The 15,855-nt window shown below is 38.7% G+C and overlaps 1 protein-coding gene across 2 annotated transcripts in view; it reads right to left on the bottom strand.

Moving 5' to 3' along the window:
• Positions 1–15,855, bottom strand: part of ntm (neurotrimin) — a 405,184-nt gene that overhangs the window by 215,572 nt on the left and 173,757 nt on the right. The window contains exon 2 of one of the 2 annotated variants that reach the window (XM_029448072.1): positions 11,786–11,863. The exons of the other annotated variant lie outside the window; for it this stretch is intronic. The gene's annotated coding sequence lies outside the window, so the exon portion shown is untranslated. The remainder of the gene's footprint in view (positions 1–11,785; positions 11,864–15,855) is intronic. 2 annotated transcript variants of the gene reach the window in all.

Below are 15,855 nucleotides of genomic sequence, written 5' to 3'. Positions count from 1 at the left end.
TCACTTAGTCATTCTCGCAACACCAGACAATGGAGGAAAAGTAATTTGCATCGACAACTATGATGACAATTGAATAACCGGAAAATAATCCTTTATTACCTACAGATTCTCATACTGTCATCACCCAGAACCATAACTACCACACACACGCACACGCACACGCACACGCACACGCACACGCACACGCACACATACCCGAGTCATTAAAAGCCACTCTAGAGTCACAGAGAAGCTTATTCTTGTTAAACTGTGATCACCTCAGACATTGTCAGCACTTTTGCAGTAAACCTGTATCAGCTGTGGCTTGCTTTTCACTTCTCCGGAGCTAAATTGATCCATTAGTGGAACCAATTGTTCAGAGAGTGCACTCATTCATTTCTCTGGTCCGCGGCTGTTACTGTTTCAAGGAGTGGAAAAGGCAACAAAATAAACATCACTCCACACTCTAAGGACCACGCTAACTCATTCTGGCATCTTGAATTTTCTCTTGCATATAAACGTTACAGCTGCCATGCGCCAAATTCTGTCGAGTGCATCTGGTCAAAATTGAATGTGCATTACCTTGAATAGGGTCCTGTGAGCCACAAAACACTTTACGCTGGCGATGCATGATATTAGCTTAATATCCAGCATAATACATCACTGGAGAATAGTTGAAGAGGCAACTCAGAGCAGCATGTGACAGGTTGGCTTAACCACAGAACATGAAGGCTGCATCTTTTAGTTAGAGCTCAATAACCATGAAAAAAGTCATTTCATAAGGGCGTGAAACAGCAATGGTTGTAGAAATACTGAAGTGTCAATTGATTACCAGTCAAGGACTTCTGAACAATTGACACATGGAGGAATGAGAAGTACAATATGAAGAATACAAGCAGTACACACAGACTGCCCATATTAATCACATAGACTTTGCTATGTAGCATTTTAATAACATCTACAAAGTTAAAAATAAAAGTGTGATAAAACTGTCAAATATTCCAATGTGATAGATATATCAGCTTGTATCAGCTTTTATCAAGTGGGGCACAAAATGTGACAGCTTTTGACATTGAACAGATGTGACGGCTCGCACCAATGAAATCCTGTTTGAATACATAATGATAATGGTTTCTATACAGATGTACACAAAGAATATTACAGTCAGAAAGATTAATGAAACTAGTTACTGTGCTTGTAGCAAAAACAGATTTCCATAAATGCTGCAAAAGGTTGTGGTGCAGACGTGTTGGTTAATCTAATCAATATGTTTAATGTCTTGCCAGCATGGCTTCTAGTCATCCAGTTCAGAAACAGTGAGACAGATTCCGTCCCTCAACACACAATATCAGGCCATGGACGTGCCAGGTGAGATCGTCTGAATCATATTTAGATAGTTAATGAACACTTTATCCAGGATAATTGTTCTAAAGAGAACCCTATCAAGGACAAGATCAACAAATTCAGTCAAACCCTAAAAACATTTGTATTAGACAATATTAACACTTAAAAACATACAGCATATGCTGTAGACCCAGAACCATATTTTACCCAGTTTAGTTCAAATGTTTCTATCTTGTTGTATTTCAAGTTTCTGGTGTGAAAATGTCAAAAATCATTGTTTTTCTGATTTGCTCTGATGATGCAGATTATATCTTTGTGCCAAGTTATTAATCAGATAATTCTGAAGCAGAATTGGAACATGAGATGTGATGAACCTGACAGCAGTGGCCCGCTAAGTGCAGTGTGCAAAACCAAGTTGCATTGATCCCAAGACAGTGATGTGTGATTACTGTACTGACTTCACTTGTGTTAAAATACTGTGTAACACACTACTCTATCTATATAAACATAACATATAAAAGGCCATGTTGAAAGATATCAATATGTCTTGGCGTTGGCGTTAATTATAATTGTACATTATAAATGGCAAAAATGTGTGTGCTTTATTCATGCTTATACTATGATCTGAAAATTTACAAACATTGTTATTTTGCAGCTCAATCTGTCTCTAAGGACATGTAAGAATATTTGGCCAAAAATAGAATTCCAATACTTTATTGAAGTGGTGAAGATTACACTTTGCCGTCCGGCAAATAGAAACTTAAACCTAAATATCCAGGAAATTTCAACTGGTTTCGGGAAAATATTGACATCAGGTATATAATTCAGGTAGCAGCTACGTCCAACTATAAAACATATCTGAAATTACCTTTTGGCAGCGTATTTACACAGATTTCCTGTCTTGGTGTTGCCTGATTTATCAGCTATTCAAAGTCAGAATGTTTGCCGGGTACACTAAAGGGCATAATCTGTTATATTGGCACACACAGAAGCTGGTTCACCTGGCACAATATAGCATCTGTTATTATCCTCTGTTATTTGGTGTTGGTTTATACGGACATATGCTATTTACAGACTGCTAACTTGCCTTCAGAGAAGACTAAGCATAATTTGTTCTGGTTACCAAATGCAATTATGCTTCATCTTATTTTGTAAGGTACAGGATAGACTGTAAATTAATTTAGTATGTTTTGAGAGGTACACTGGTATCACACATCAGCAGGTAGCTGTAGGTTGTGTTGAATAACCTTTATTTTATTGGCTTATTGTTGAAGTGAACATTTAAATATGTACATGTGATCTTATTGCTATGTACTCAGCTCTTCTTGACTGGTGGTTGTCCTTTGGACTGTGGATCGACTGTATTCAGAGGAACAGTCTAAAAATCAGCAATCCTTCAATTCACCATCTAACCACGCTTACCTATCTTTTCATTTGCTTTACAAGGACACAGAAGAGGCAGGCCTTGATAGGCAAGATGAAAACAGTAATTATCTGTGACCGGTCCACCCCAGGATCTGACCACAAGTCTGCAAACAGTGTGGTGGAGGTCGTTATCCACATGAGCTGTGCTTTGCTGATGGGCAATATATGCTCTGAATCTGAGCTTTTGCAAGAACTTAAATGTACTTTCGAAGTATTTCAGAAGCTGTTCTTTGAACTTGATGGACAGAAAGCCATTGCAAAAGTAAAGAGTCTAAAGAAGAGTACCTTCTGTAACAATGTTTCATACTGTTTCATACACTGACTCTGTTGAGAAACATAGTCGTTACATGTTTTAGCAAATTGATTTAAAATATGTTTTTACTATATTGTGTAAAAAAAAGAAAAGAAAAGCAGCAGGACAGGATTGGTGGCCATTGAAAGTTAATAAGCGCTTGGAACTTTGTGACTGTAATCTTACAAAATGATTTTAAGCTGGAGTTTTACAGATTTGACATGTCAATTCATTGTGGTATTAATTATTTAAAGGCTTATAACTCTATTGTAATGGCACAATGCAATATGGCCAGTTCTGTGTGTGTGTTACAATTACAGTAATTAAGTACATAATACTTAAAAATAATATATAAAAACTAGTTGTGACAACTTAATCATTGTGAGTAATCAACTCAAAAATTGCTACCAATTATTAGGTACATTGAAATTAAAAATAAATTTGAAAAGCTAATTTCCCTAACTCAGTATTCAGCTTTACATACTATGATATGAAACCACACCAAACAAAGTCTGTGAATGTGGAGTTATTTGGGCTTTTCCCCACCTGGATGACCATACATATTCATGAAACGTGAATATCTAGCAAATTGGCAATACATTCAGCAGTTGTGGAGATACTTTACTCAAGCCAAACATGTTAAGTCAAGGAATCACTAAAGTCAGTAGAATTAGTCCTGTGGGGACCATGTATGAATGTGCAAAGGTTAATAGCAAGCCATCCAATACATGCTGAGGACCAACTGACATTCCCTATAGCCACATAATTAGTTTTACCACAACAGTCTTAAAGCCTACCATAATATTTTACATTTTTGTCATTTTTCATTAGTGTAACTGACAGCACTTTCACTATTATCAACAGTTTGGAGTGTATTCTGTGAACTGCAACACACTGAGGTTGTGTGTCTGTGGTACTTTATGCCAAAGGAGGAAGAGAGGCCAAAGTTCTGGTCAGTACAGTTTTTCTCTTGATTGAACACTTGTCTGCTGCAGTTCAGAAGAGTTTATAAAGTAATTCAATGTCAACTTGTCACGTCTTGTGAGGGACAAAGTGCCTGTGCCTAACATGAGTATTTCACTTGGGCAAAAAGGTTGATTCTACATGGTCTCTCTTAATAAGCAAGGACAACTATTCTGTTCATATTACAACCTCTATGAGAATAAGGCTGGGAAAGATGGCTGGATATTTACATTAAAAATATCTGCCTGGTGCGACATGAATGTTTTTTTCCTCATTAAACATATTCTGGTGTGCTAGGCTGTTCAGCCTCATTCATTTCCATTCAGACTTGAAATTCAGTCTGTAAACTATCACAAACAAATATGAGGTTAACAACTTTAACAATCTCAACGAGGCTCTGGTCATCAATATAATGTGTGTGCCTTAACCAGATGACATAAGGGGGGTCTACACTGGTCTTGTCGATGGAGTCTGGCTGCTGTGGCAACCAACTCAAATATTTCAGAGCAGGAGTTTGCAGCTTTCATTTGCTTGTTTCAGCAGTGATGGCAGCAGTCCTCCAGCTGTCAGACTTTGATATTGTTGCATTCACACCTCTCATGCCTACCAATTTGTGTGATTTCAGCAGAATATGTGAACTTTTGCTGCATTGTGTTTTACTTGGCTGAACCATACCTATTGTATTTCATTAAAGCTAATGTATCCATTCCCCCGCTCAACCCCCGGAGGGTTACACAGAGCTGTTATGTCAGCTGCTGTGGTGAAACACATGGCTGACTCCTGATGACATTAGACACATATTTGTGGAGTCAGTATAGGGCTGACTCTACAGGTATGTCTTCTATTTTACACTGAGTGACATCGAGGGGATAGAAGTATGCTAATGTGACATTATCCAGGGTGTACTCTCTCTTAACACTCCTACATACACACACACACACACACACACACACACACACACACACACACACACACACACACACACACATTTGCACACATTCAGGTTAGAGTAGAGAAGGGAGGTAACTGATTAATCAACACTGCTGTTTCGCAACAAGCATAAAGGCTCCTGTGTTATTTCGGTAAAGTCTGAGTCATTTGCTTGACACGCTGCAAACCTTTTTGAAGAAAATAACATTGGTATCATCTCGTCGGGCAGCTTTGTAAATGCCATTGGCTTGGATAGAATACCTTAAGGATCCGTCACTTTCTGTGTGTAAGTGACTCAACTGAAAGACACACTAGGTTTTAACTGTTGTTCTGTTTTGCCACTGAGAGAGCTGCTCAGTATTCATGTCTTTTTTTGTCATCTCACAGTCAATTCCACTCTAAGATCTTGTCTGTCTCAAAGCAGTGAGTGCATGTGTGCCCTAAATGGAGTGCCTCTCACAGGTAAAGTGCAGTCACCCTTCTTGTAGACACCTTTGCATGCATTTGTGCAAGCATGTGTGTGTTTGTGAGTACATTTGTACCTACGTACGTATGTTCACATCTGACTGAGGCTTATGGCGGACGATTAACCATGTCTGGTGTTTTGACAAGAATTCACTCAATTACCATCTTTCCATTACGCTAACGAATCCCTTCAACAGCAGTGCCCTGTGCATTAGCATAATGACAGTGCCAATGGAGCATACTGTGTTAGAATAGAAAGTTTGTACTCAAATACCTGCTTCTTATTTTTTTGATGTGTTGTTTTGTTATAATTTCTTCTCTTTTGAATCCACATTGAATTAGCATGTAAGGATTTCAGTTTGAGACCCCAAGACAACATAATCACTCTGGTAAGAACAATGGAGCGGGGGTTACAATGCTTCCTTTGTGTTGTGCAGCAGAGGCGTCTGACTCATGGCTCAATCATATTCTGATGCTGATATAAAGCAAAACAAAGTGCCTTTATTATATGTCCAGAAGTAGAGACAACGCAACCTCTTTGACAGAGGAGGTCATAATGCCTGAGAGAAAACAGAAGTGCAAAACAACTGAAACAGCTGATAAAAGACAAAAGGCAGAGTTAGAGTGGAGTGATGAAGAAAGGGAAAAGCGGACAAGTGTTCCCATGCGAACATATTCTGAATCTCCTTAGCTGTGATGTTCAATAGTCTGAGTTAATGTGATATATTGTGTAAGATATTTTTAGATGTTCCACCTGACAACACTGCTATGTATTGATGTTACAGTTACAATAGGCCTGTGCAAAGACATAGCGCTACACTGAGGAATGCAAAGCATACTGTATGCATAGAAACAACATGATTCTGAGCTATGTTTTCCCATCAGCCAGATGTAAAACGGACCACTGTCTGATGTTAATTTACAGCCAGTTTCACAGTAAGATGTGATAATGGCAGCTGTGTATAAAAAGTGCTCAGGTAAGTAAACATCAGAAAATCACCAATTATACTTCTCTAGTCTCCCACCATCTATACTATACAGGGGTCAGGAACCTTTTTGGCTGGGAGAGCCATAAAAGCCACATGTTTTTAAATGTATTTCCTTGAGAGCCATATATTTAATAAAATTGAGTTTTAAGTATATCACGTCTCCGAGTACTAAAAGCGGTATCAATGTTTCCCCTACCTACCCGCGCCCCGCTCTGATTTTTATTTATTTAATATTCACAACTCACTTTTCACATTGAACAGGTGCTCTTTTATTAAATAAACTAAACGCTTATGTTATTTATCTAATTTCTGTGTCTACTGCACTGGTGTCAAACTCAAGGCCACAATTATATCCGGCCAGCGAGAAAATATAATTTCTCTATTATAACTGGCCCGCTGGTTTTGGTAATTAAATCAATGCATGGCACAACCACGGGAAAATACATATTTGAGGAAGTATCTAAATGTGTGAATGAAATTAAACTGCCCCGGGACAAACTGACGGGACTGACGACAGACGGAGCCTGAGATGTGATGTAAAGAGCAGATTAGTGCAGGATGCGGGAGAAGATACAGCGGGAGAACTGTGCAGGTGAGCTGACGGTGTATCACCGCATCACACACCAGGAAGCGCTGTGTTGTAAAGCTCTGGAGATGGAACATGTAATAAGCACCGTAACACAGTCAGGAAACTTTATAAGAGTCAATGTAAGTCTTTTCCTGAGGAGATACATTCTGAACATGGCGGTGCGATGGCTGAGTCGAAGGAAAGTGCTGAATAGATTTTTCGAGTTGCGTGAGGAAATCTGGCCGTTTTTGGAAGCAAAGGGAAACACACCACAGATCTCTGGGACGAAAAGTGGCGATGTGAGCTGGCCTGTTTGTGCGACATAACGAAGCATCTCACTACTAAATCTCCAGCTTCAGGGCCGTGTGATCACAGATATGTATGATGCAGTGAGAGCTTTCCAAGCCAAGCTGCCTGTGGGAGACTCTGATGCAGAAGGAAACTTTGGTCACTACGTGTTTCCAAACACTGACAAACCATCTCCACCGCTGTGTTCCCGACTGTGCATGAACTGCTCAGCAATCCGTTTGCAGTTGACGTGGAAACAGCACATGTGAACATCCAAATGGAGCTGATTGACCTCCAGTGTAACGCCACACTCAAGACAAAGTATGACTCTGTGGGCGCTTCACAGTTTCCAAGATTCACCCCCGAAACGATGCCTTAATTTTGGCCCTCTCTGTGATTGAGTTTGACACCCCTGGACTGCTTTGCGCAGTTTCCGCTTAGGGCAGGGCTCCTCCCCCCCCCCCCCCCCCCCCCCCCCCACACACACACATGTGCGCACACAGTTACAGTCAGAGACAGAGTGGAGGAAAGGAGAGGGGAGAACTAAAACAAAATCCGCTGCTATTGTGTCATCATCACTTTAAAATGACACAGTATAATTATTTATTACTTGTTAAACATGTTACAAAATGTCAGCTCAAAATGGTCTGCGAGCCATAATGCCTCATCGAAAGAGCCATATATGGCTTGTGAGCTGACCCCTGATCTATACAAATCATTGCAATTACTAAAATGCAACCAATTTTGGTATTTCCAAAACATGTTTCAACAGAATTGAATGTAAAATGATACATAACAATTTAATAGAGAATGAAGAACTGAACTAGACATTAAAATGCCTGTAAGTACAGTATATGTCTAACAACTAATACACATACTTCCACCTACAGATCATTTTACAATTGAGTGTAATGAGGGAGTATCTGATTTCAAAAGTGTGTTATGCTGCATGCAGTTATAAAGGACAATACACACAGAGTATAACAGGCATTTGACAAATCATTGAATGGGCCCTGCTGCTTGACGACTGCAAAATATGTTCTCCTAATGTTTGAAACAGTTGTTGTTTTCTGACATCTACAGGTTGTTTTTACACTACATTATTGTATTATTGAAGATTATACATTGATACAGTATACAACATTTAAGTAAAGGGAAGTAAGGTTATACTCCTGAATATGAGACAGATGTAGTCTTGACACTGATACTACTATTACTGCTGCTGCTGCTACTATTACTGCTGCTACAAATGCTACTATTACTGCTGCTGTTGTTGCTACTACTGCTGCTACTACTGCTGCTGCTACTATTTGTGCTACTGCTACTACTGCTGCTGCTACTATTAGTGTTGCTGTTGCTACTATTACTGCTGCTGCTGTTACTATTATTACTACTGTTGCTGCTACTATTACTGCTGCTGCTATTATTGCTGCTGCTACTATTACTGCTGTTGGTGCTGCTACTACTGCTGCTTCTACAACTATTACTGCTGCTGCTACTACTATTACTGCTGCTGCTACTTTTACTGCTGCTACTATTACTACTGCTACTATTACTACTGCTACTATTACTGCTGTTGCTGCTACTATTACTGTTGCTGCTGCTGCTACTATTATTGCTGCTACTACTATTACTTCTGCTGCTGCTACTTTTACTGCTGCTACTATTACTACTGCTACTATTACTACTGCTACTATTAGTGCTGGTGCCACTACTATTACTGCTGCTGCTGCTACTACTATTACTGCTGCTGATGCTACTATTACTGCTGTTGCTGCTACTATTACTGTTGCTGCTGCTACTTTTACTGCTGCTGTTACTACTATTACTGCTGCTGCTACTACTACTATTACTGATGCTGTTACTATTACTGCTGCTACTATTACTGCTGCTGCTACGACTGCTGCTGCTACTACTACTGCTACTATTACTGCTGGGAGGCTACGACAACTACTACTTATAATAATAATAACAATAATAATACTACATACCTTTAAGCATAAGAGCCCCAGTAATAAAACTAGTTTATTAAAAAGCCCAGAGGGGCAAGATGGAAAACATTTATTGCCTAAAACCTTAAAATCGTAAAATCTTTTACGTACGAGATAAGTTGTGCGTGAACTAAATTATTGAAAGTCTTGCTTTTATATTGAATGTCATACTTGATCCCTGCAATTAAAAAGATGTGTCCCTTGCCATCAGCCCCCCTTTATATTATTAATTGGAATGTTTGTGTAATTTATAGTTAACCTAATTTGTTAACTTGGTAAACATAATAATATTCTGAGGACAAAGAATTTTCGGAGAGTGTGAAGGTCCAATGACGTCATTCTACACTATAAATAGCCAGTCAGTCAGTCAGTAAGAGAAACAGATCTCAGTCAGATAAACAATTGCTACAGTGCAGTTTTTTTCTCTCCTGTTGGAGCAAAAACCCTGGCTGCCAATGCGTCTGTACGTGCAGAGCATCCCGTTGTGCGCCAGAAAGTGCAGAGCCCTCTGTCCCAATTCCGTTCAGTCAGGAGTATCACACAGCAAGCATGATTTAAAAAACTGCTCCCTCAGTTTTGTGTTATACTGTTGAGTAGTATTCAGCTTTGTTTATTATTATTTCTAATTGCAGGGAGAGTGTGTTTTTTGAGCATGTTTGCCTTGCAAAATAAAGGCAAGACTTCATTCATTTAGTTCAGGCTAAACAAGTTTATCTCATATGTATGAGAAACTTGTTTTGGCCAACATTGCCCAACTCTGTCTTGCTCGAATTGTTTTTCCACTTTGCCTTTCAGGGCGTCCGTAACATTGTCTATTTAAGAAAATAAATATAAAGGGAGAGGAAATCACCATAAATGAGCCAGTGTGTAACATTACTGTGTGTCTGTCACATAATAATATGTTTCAGAGCATAAGTAAAATTAATAATGGCATTAAATCTTGGTATCTCCCAAAAGACTAGGAGTGCATGAAATGTCACCAGGACCTCCAGACTACATTCTGCTGGAGCCAAGGTCTGCAATTAAAAACACTAGGATTTCAGAGAATTACTGTACCATGCCAGGTGGCAGCACAGCCAGTGCTGGATGGATTAACACAGAAATGTTCTATGGGGTGATTACTCATTAGTTACCTAATACAATATTTATAATTATTGCTCTCAAGGAATGATTTAATAATGAATTAGCCACTACTTGTGATTATTTTAATTTAAGTGACATTGTTCTTCTAAGGGATGGAATACCAATTCTAAAATGTTGAGACACACACACACACACACACACACACACACACACACACACCACTGCTGCCAAGATATACACAGATACACATATAGTGTATAATATCTCAAGTAACAATATTTGCTTACATTAAATCTGCACATATAGTTATATATTACAGAATGTACAATAAATAAATGAAACAAGCTAAATTACTGTTATTGATGGTAAATAAAGAGCCAGGCTACAGCAAGCGATTCCTCTGTCTGCCATGAGCAGGATCAAGAGTCATTGTGTGCCTGCATGGGTGCTTAAGTAATAATGTCTGAGGACTGGGGAGATGTGTATACCTCGTGCCCTCACAAGACACTATCCAATCCTCCATTAATTGCACTGATTGGTAGCTCATATTCAATTTGAACTCAATTATGCTGCATGACACATAGCCAGACTGAATCGAACATGAATGCAGTGACTTTCCCTCAGAGCCAGTGACTACACCGTAGACTTAGAGATGACAGTGTCAATACGGCAAAGACACATGCCATGAGTGGTTGCCAATTAAAACAAAGCAGTTAGGAGGCTACAAAAGGAGAGAGAACGTCCATACTGAAGTGTAAGTTATAGTTATCATTTGTCAATCACAAAATAGTATTTTAAAGAAGTCAGGCTACTTGAGCTGCAAATTTGTTGGTGCATGTTGGCCGTTAGAGAAGGGCCCAGGTTCATTACCTGTGTGCTCACCTTTATAGAGTTCCGATTTTGTACAAGATTTGTTTACAAAAAAAACAGAAATGCAACGTTTGCCTTCACATTGCTATCATCTACAAGTTTTCATAGGGCAGTTTAAACTAGTGTTGGTTCTAATGTGATATTTGATGTAATATGTTGTATCGTTTATGTATTTTACATTTAAGTTCCAGGTGTAAAGGAAGCTAACTGCAATTCATTATTTTACAATTCATTTCTTACACTCTTTTTGTATGCTATGATTAACATGCAATATCATACAGACATATATGTCTCACCAGGAAAAGCTACTATAAAAGGTAAATGCTGTGGAGCTGCTGGTTCACAGCACTGGCACCTATTTTGTTTCAAATCCAGCACCACGTAGAATCACAACAAAACTGCACATTTGGTTTGAGACTCAGTACTTCCACTAATGCACTTCATTGCACAAAGACCCATCAAAATGTACAAAGAGTGCTTCCAAAGCCACCCCAAATGTGTAATCAATATTCATAACATTCAGCCATTTGATTTCAGTCAGTGAGTGTGTTAATTGAGAGAAGCAAAGGCTCCGTCAATATAAAGGCTGCTACTGTACCAGGGCTGGGTGTGTTGTTGAATATGATACCCCAAGGTGGTCCACTTTCAATCAGTCTGAGCAATTTGTTTCACTTACCTAGAGAAAAGAGAAAAACAAACAATTACATCATGCATTCAGAGTGTATGCTGCATTAGCACAAGGCATGGATTCATTCATTTGTTCATCCTGATTTACTTCAGCACTGACTGGCCAAAAGAGTCTCACAATTTGATTAAATTGAAATATCGTTCAGCATGTGATATTATTTGACAAACGACAATTTGAGTCCCAGTGTGTCCAGTTATTTAACATGCAACACAGCAAGCAGAAGGAGGTAATATCCCATGTATCCTCCAACACTTCAGTCAAGGTCAGGAATTAGATTATTGGTGATAATATCCAAGGTAAACTTTATAATTGAATTTCAAGCAATTTAAATCTAATATCGCTGTCACATTAGAAGGATGATAAACAGGATGAAGTTTATGTTGGTTGGAGACCAGACATCAGATCTCCAGTTTGGGGTTTTATTATCCTGCATGTAGTCGATAAAAATTAATAATTTGCCTCAGACTTTTTTTACTTGTACAATAGATGACTGACATTTATGTTGTTGTATACTGCAACACTGTAGGTATTCTCACATCACTCACAGTCTGGTACAACAGTTCAGATAATGAGACCCACAAAAGACTCCAATTAATTATCAATAGTGAGTCGTCAAAAATAATTGGCAACCATTCAATTAATAAAATCCCTCTCACAAATAACAAAAAGGATCTTAGATCAAATCTCACCAAGACAAGCTGTTCTAAAACTACTGCAGTGTGGACCCTGAACTCCTCATCCATAGAGTGCCCTACTGAGTGACTGGCACTATGTACCGCTGTGCCAAGTGTATTTGTGATATCTTGTTGGATATTTAATTGTGTCCATGTGTCTTGTATACATGCAATGATATTGATGGAACCAGGCTGTTCCACACTGTACAAACTCTACCAGCACAGCTGCATGGTGAACTGTGAACTGCTCTATTCCTTCTCTTCCCCTCTCCTCCCCTCCCTTTCTTCTTCTCCCTCTCTATCTGTATCCATTTATGTAAATGTCCGGGGTATCATCCCTGGAGTTTCTGTGTCTCTCGTGTGGCAGGTTGCCACTGATAAAGTTTACGTCAGGATCAGGAATCGTGGCTGCGCCTGCTGCCCTGGTCCTGTTGGACACCGGGAAGCCTTTTTGACATTTTCCTGGATTCATCCAAACTTTCTCTTTTTCAAAACGACATAATTTCTGTCAAATGTTGTATTTGTACTATGTTGTTTATCCTGTACACACGACATCTATTGCACGTCTGTCCGTCCTGGGAGAGGGATCCCTCCTCAGTTGCTCTCCCTGAAGTTTCTTCCATTTTTCCCCCTTTAATTATGGGGTTTCTTTTAGGAAGTTTTTCCTTGTGCGATACGAGGGTCAGAGGGTGTCGTAACCTGTACAGTATGTAAAGCACACTGAGACAAATGTATAATTTGTGATATTGGGCTATACAAATAAATTTGATTTGATTATGATTTTATTTTATTTATTTTTGACCAAAACTAATACCACTATTCTTTCACTAACTTAACCAAGTATTGTTGTTGCCTAAACATAACAAAGTAGTTATGTTTGGAATTCACAAAGTTAACCACGTGTTTAAAACTGTGAGCCTGCGTCCGTAGGTGACGGATAACGTTGATTACTTCATTTATGTAATAAATGTATATATTTGAACCCAAACCATGATCTTTTCCTAAACCTAACAGAGTAGTTTTGTTTTCTAGATATAACCAAGTACTTTTGTATGAATTGACAATGTTAACCATATGTTTAAATCTGCTTTGGAATGAGAACAGCTTATAATGTATACACATAACACACAATGATCAGAGAGATCCTGACAAATCTCATCTCGTTATCAATGTAGTTTTTAGCTTTAACTTTAGCTGTAACTCATTATAAAGTAAATATTGATTGCACAATGCAACGGCTTTAGAATAATATGACCTATGCGTTTAGATTGATTCCCTATGAAGCTTCCATTCACTATGCAATTCTGTCTGCCACCAAGTATGATGAAGGCTTGGTTGAAGTCACAAAGTCGCGGTAAACCAAATGCAGTGTGTCTTATTTTCAATGAAAGTAGCTAGCAGTAGCTAACTTCATACGCTCATTTTCATATTGCTGACGTCATTGCATTGTTCGGGAGGCAGACACCCTCTCCACATTTAGGAGCAGGCTAAAGACTTTCCTCTTCGATAAAGCTTATAGTTAGGGCTAGCTCAGGCTTGCCTAGAACCAAGCCCCTAATTATGCTGCTACAAGCTTAGACTGCCGGGGGACTTACACCTCTCTCCTCATCTCCCTCTCTATCTGTATGCATTCATGTCTCTTAAATCCATGTTATTAACTCAGCATCCGGGGCATCATCCCCGGAGTTTCAAGGGTCTAAGGACAGAGGGTGCCGTATGCTGTACAGTCTGTAAAGCCCACTGAGACAAATGTGTAAATTGTGATATTGGGTTATAAAAATTTTATTTGAATAATAATAATAATAATAATAATAATAATAATAATAATAATAAGCTTTATTTATATAGCACCTTTCATACAAGAATTGCAGCCCAAAGTGCTTCACAGCAAAAACATAGTACAAGATTAGACAGAGCATTTACAGTACAATAATCACAGTGTTGATGTAAATGAGTAGCATTAAAATTAATTTAAAAATAGCAGAATTAAAATTGTATAGAATAGCAGAATTAAAATTGTAGAAAATAGCAGAATTAAAATTGTATAAAATAGCAGAATTAAAATAGTATAAAATAACATTGGAAATCATACCTAGTTTCCCTATCTGTGCCGTACTTAACGACCCTCCTGCCGGGAAACCACATTCATTACACCATTCTTGTAAATGTTTTAAACTATCAGAGCCATATTTTGAAAGCTTGAGATCAACAATGGGCCCCTGTGGCCTTTCAACTGGTTTACTCCCTTTGCTACCCATTCCTGGTAGTCTTAAATCTATCGGTTAAAGCCAGTTTTTCTCCAATAATGAATGAATTTGATTGCACATTCATTCGTATAAAGCTTTATACAAATTATTGTGCAATCAAATTCAGTGATGGTGTCAGTTGCAGCAAGGGAACATGGTGCAAGAGGAGAGGGAGAGACCCTGCACTGTTGTCCGACGAACCGTGGACTAAGATTACTCAGAGCAGCATTGGCAATGAATTACATTACGATATATATACTGTATGTATACATTAAAACAGGATTTATTGCTAATAGTCTGAATAAGTCACTCAATTTGTCACTATTAGTATACTCGGAGGAAAACGGAGAGCAATCCGGTTGTGTTTGCGACAGCGGCGGCAACTATAATACCACTTGAAATCTCTTGGGAAGGGAGAGTTGAAAAGTTGTCTTTTGCCATTTTAATATACAGTATGTTCTTTGATGTGTGAGCCTATGCTTGTTCAGGGGAAATGAGTAAGGGACAGCTGCTTGTTTTCTCTGAAGCTTAAAAAGTAATATGTAATTTCATATCTCATTAAAGAGAAAGACGCAGACGCACAACTTTTTACGGTGGAGTGCCTCCAAAAGGTTGGCACTTATTGTACTGTACCTGCTGGATCGATAGAAATACAAATGTATCAACACGTGAATGAGCTTAACATAGTTTTAAAGGATATATATTACAATAAAGAGGGCTATTGGTAGTTGTGAGGGGGTACACATTAACAAATAACACATCAGAACCCCAATAAGACAGAAGCAGCTCTGCGAGATATGAGAAGGAGCAAAGATAAGGACACATTTTAGGCTTTGAGACAAGAGGAAGACAGGCACTGTAGGGAGGGAGGGCGAGATAACAGTGGAGAAGGTGAAAGAGATGAGTGATGAGTGCGACAGAGAGCTCTGGCAATCAGGATCCATGCCAGTCTGACATCTAGGTTACCAATGTTCAGCTTGCTAAAGACAACCAAAAACAAGTTTTTAAATAATTGGTGAGCTCTCTTAGCTACAAAATAAAGTAAGAGATTTGATAGCTT

This window comes from Cottoperca gobio, chromosome 14 (assembly GCF_900634415.1).
Source record: "Cottoperca gobio chromosome 14, fCotGob3.1, whole genome shotgun sequence".
In the NCBI taxonomy this organism is placed as follows: domain Eukaryota; kingdom Metazoa; phylum Chordata; class Actinopteri; order Perciformes; family Bovichtidae; genus Cottoperca; species Cottoperca gobio.
The sequence above is the reverse complement of the archived record's forward strand: the minus strand, read 5'-3'. Positions and strand labels throughout refer to the sequence as shown.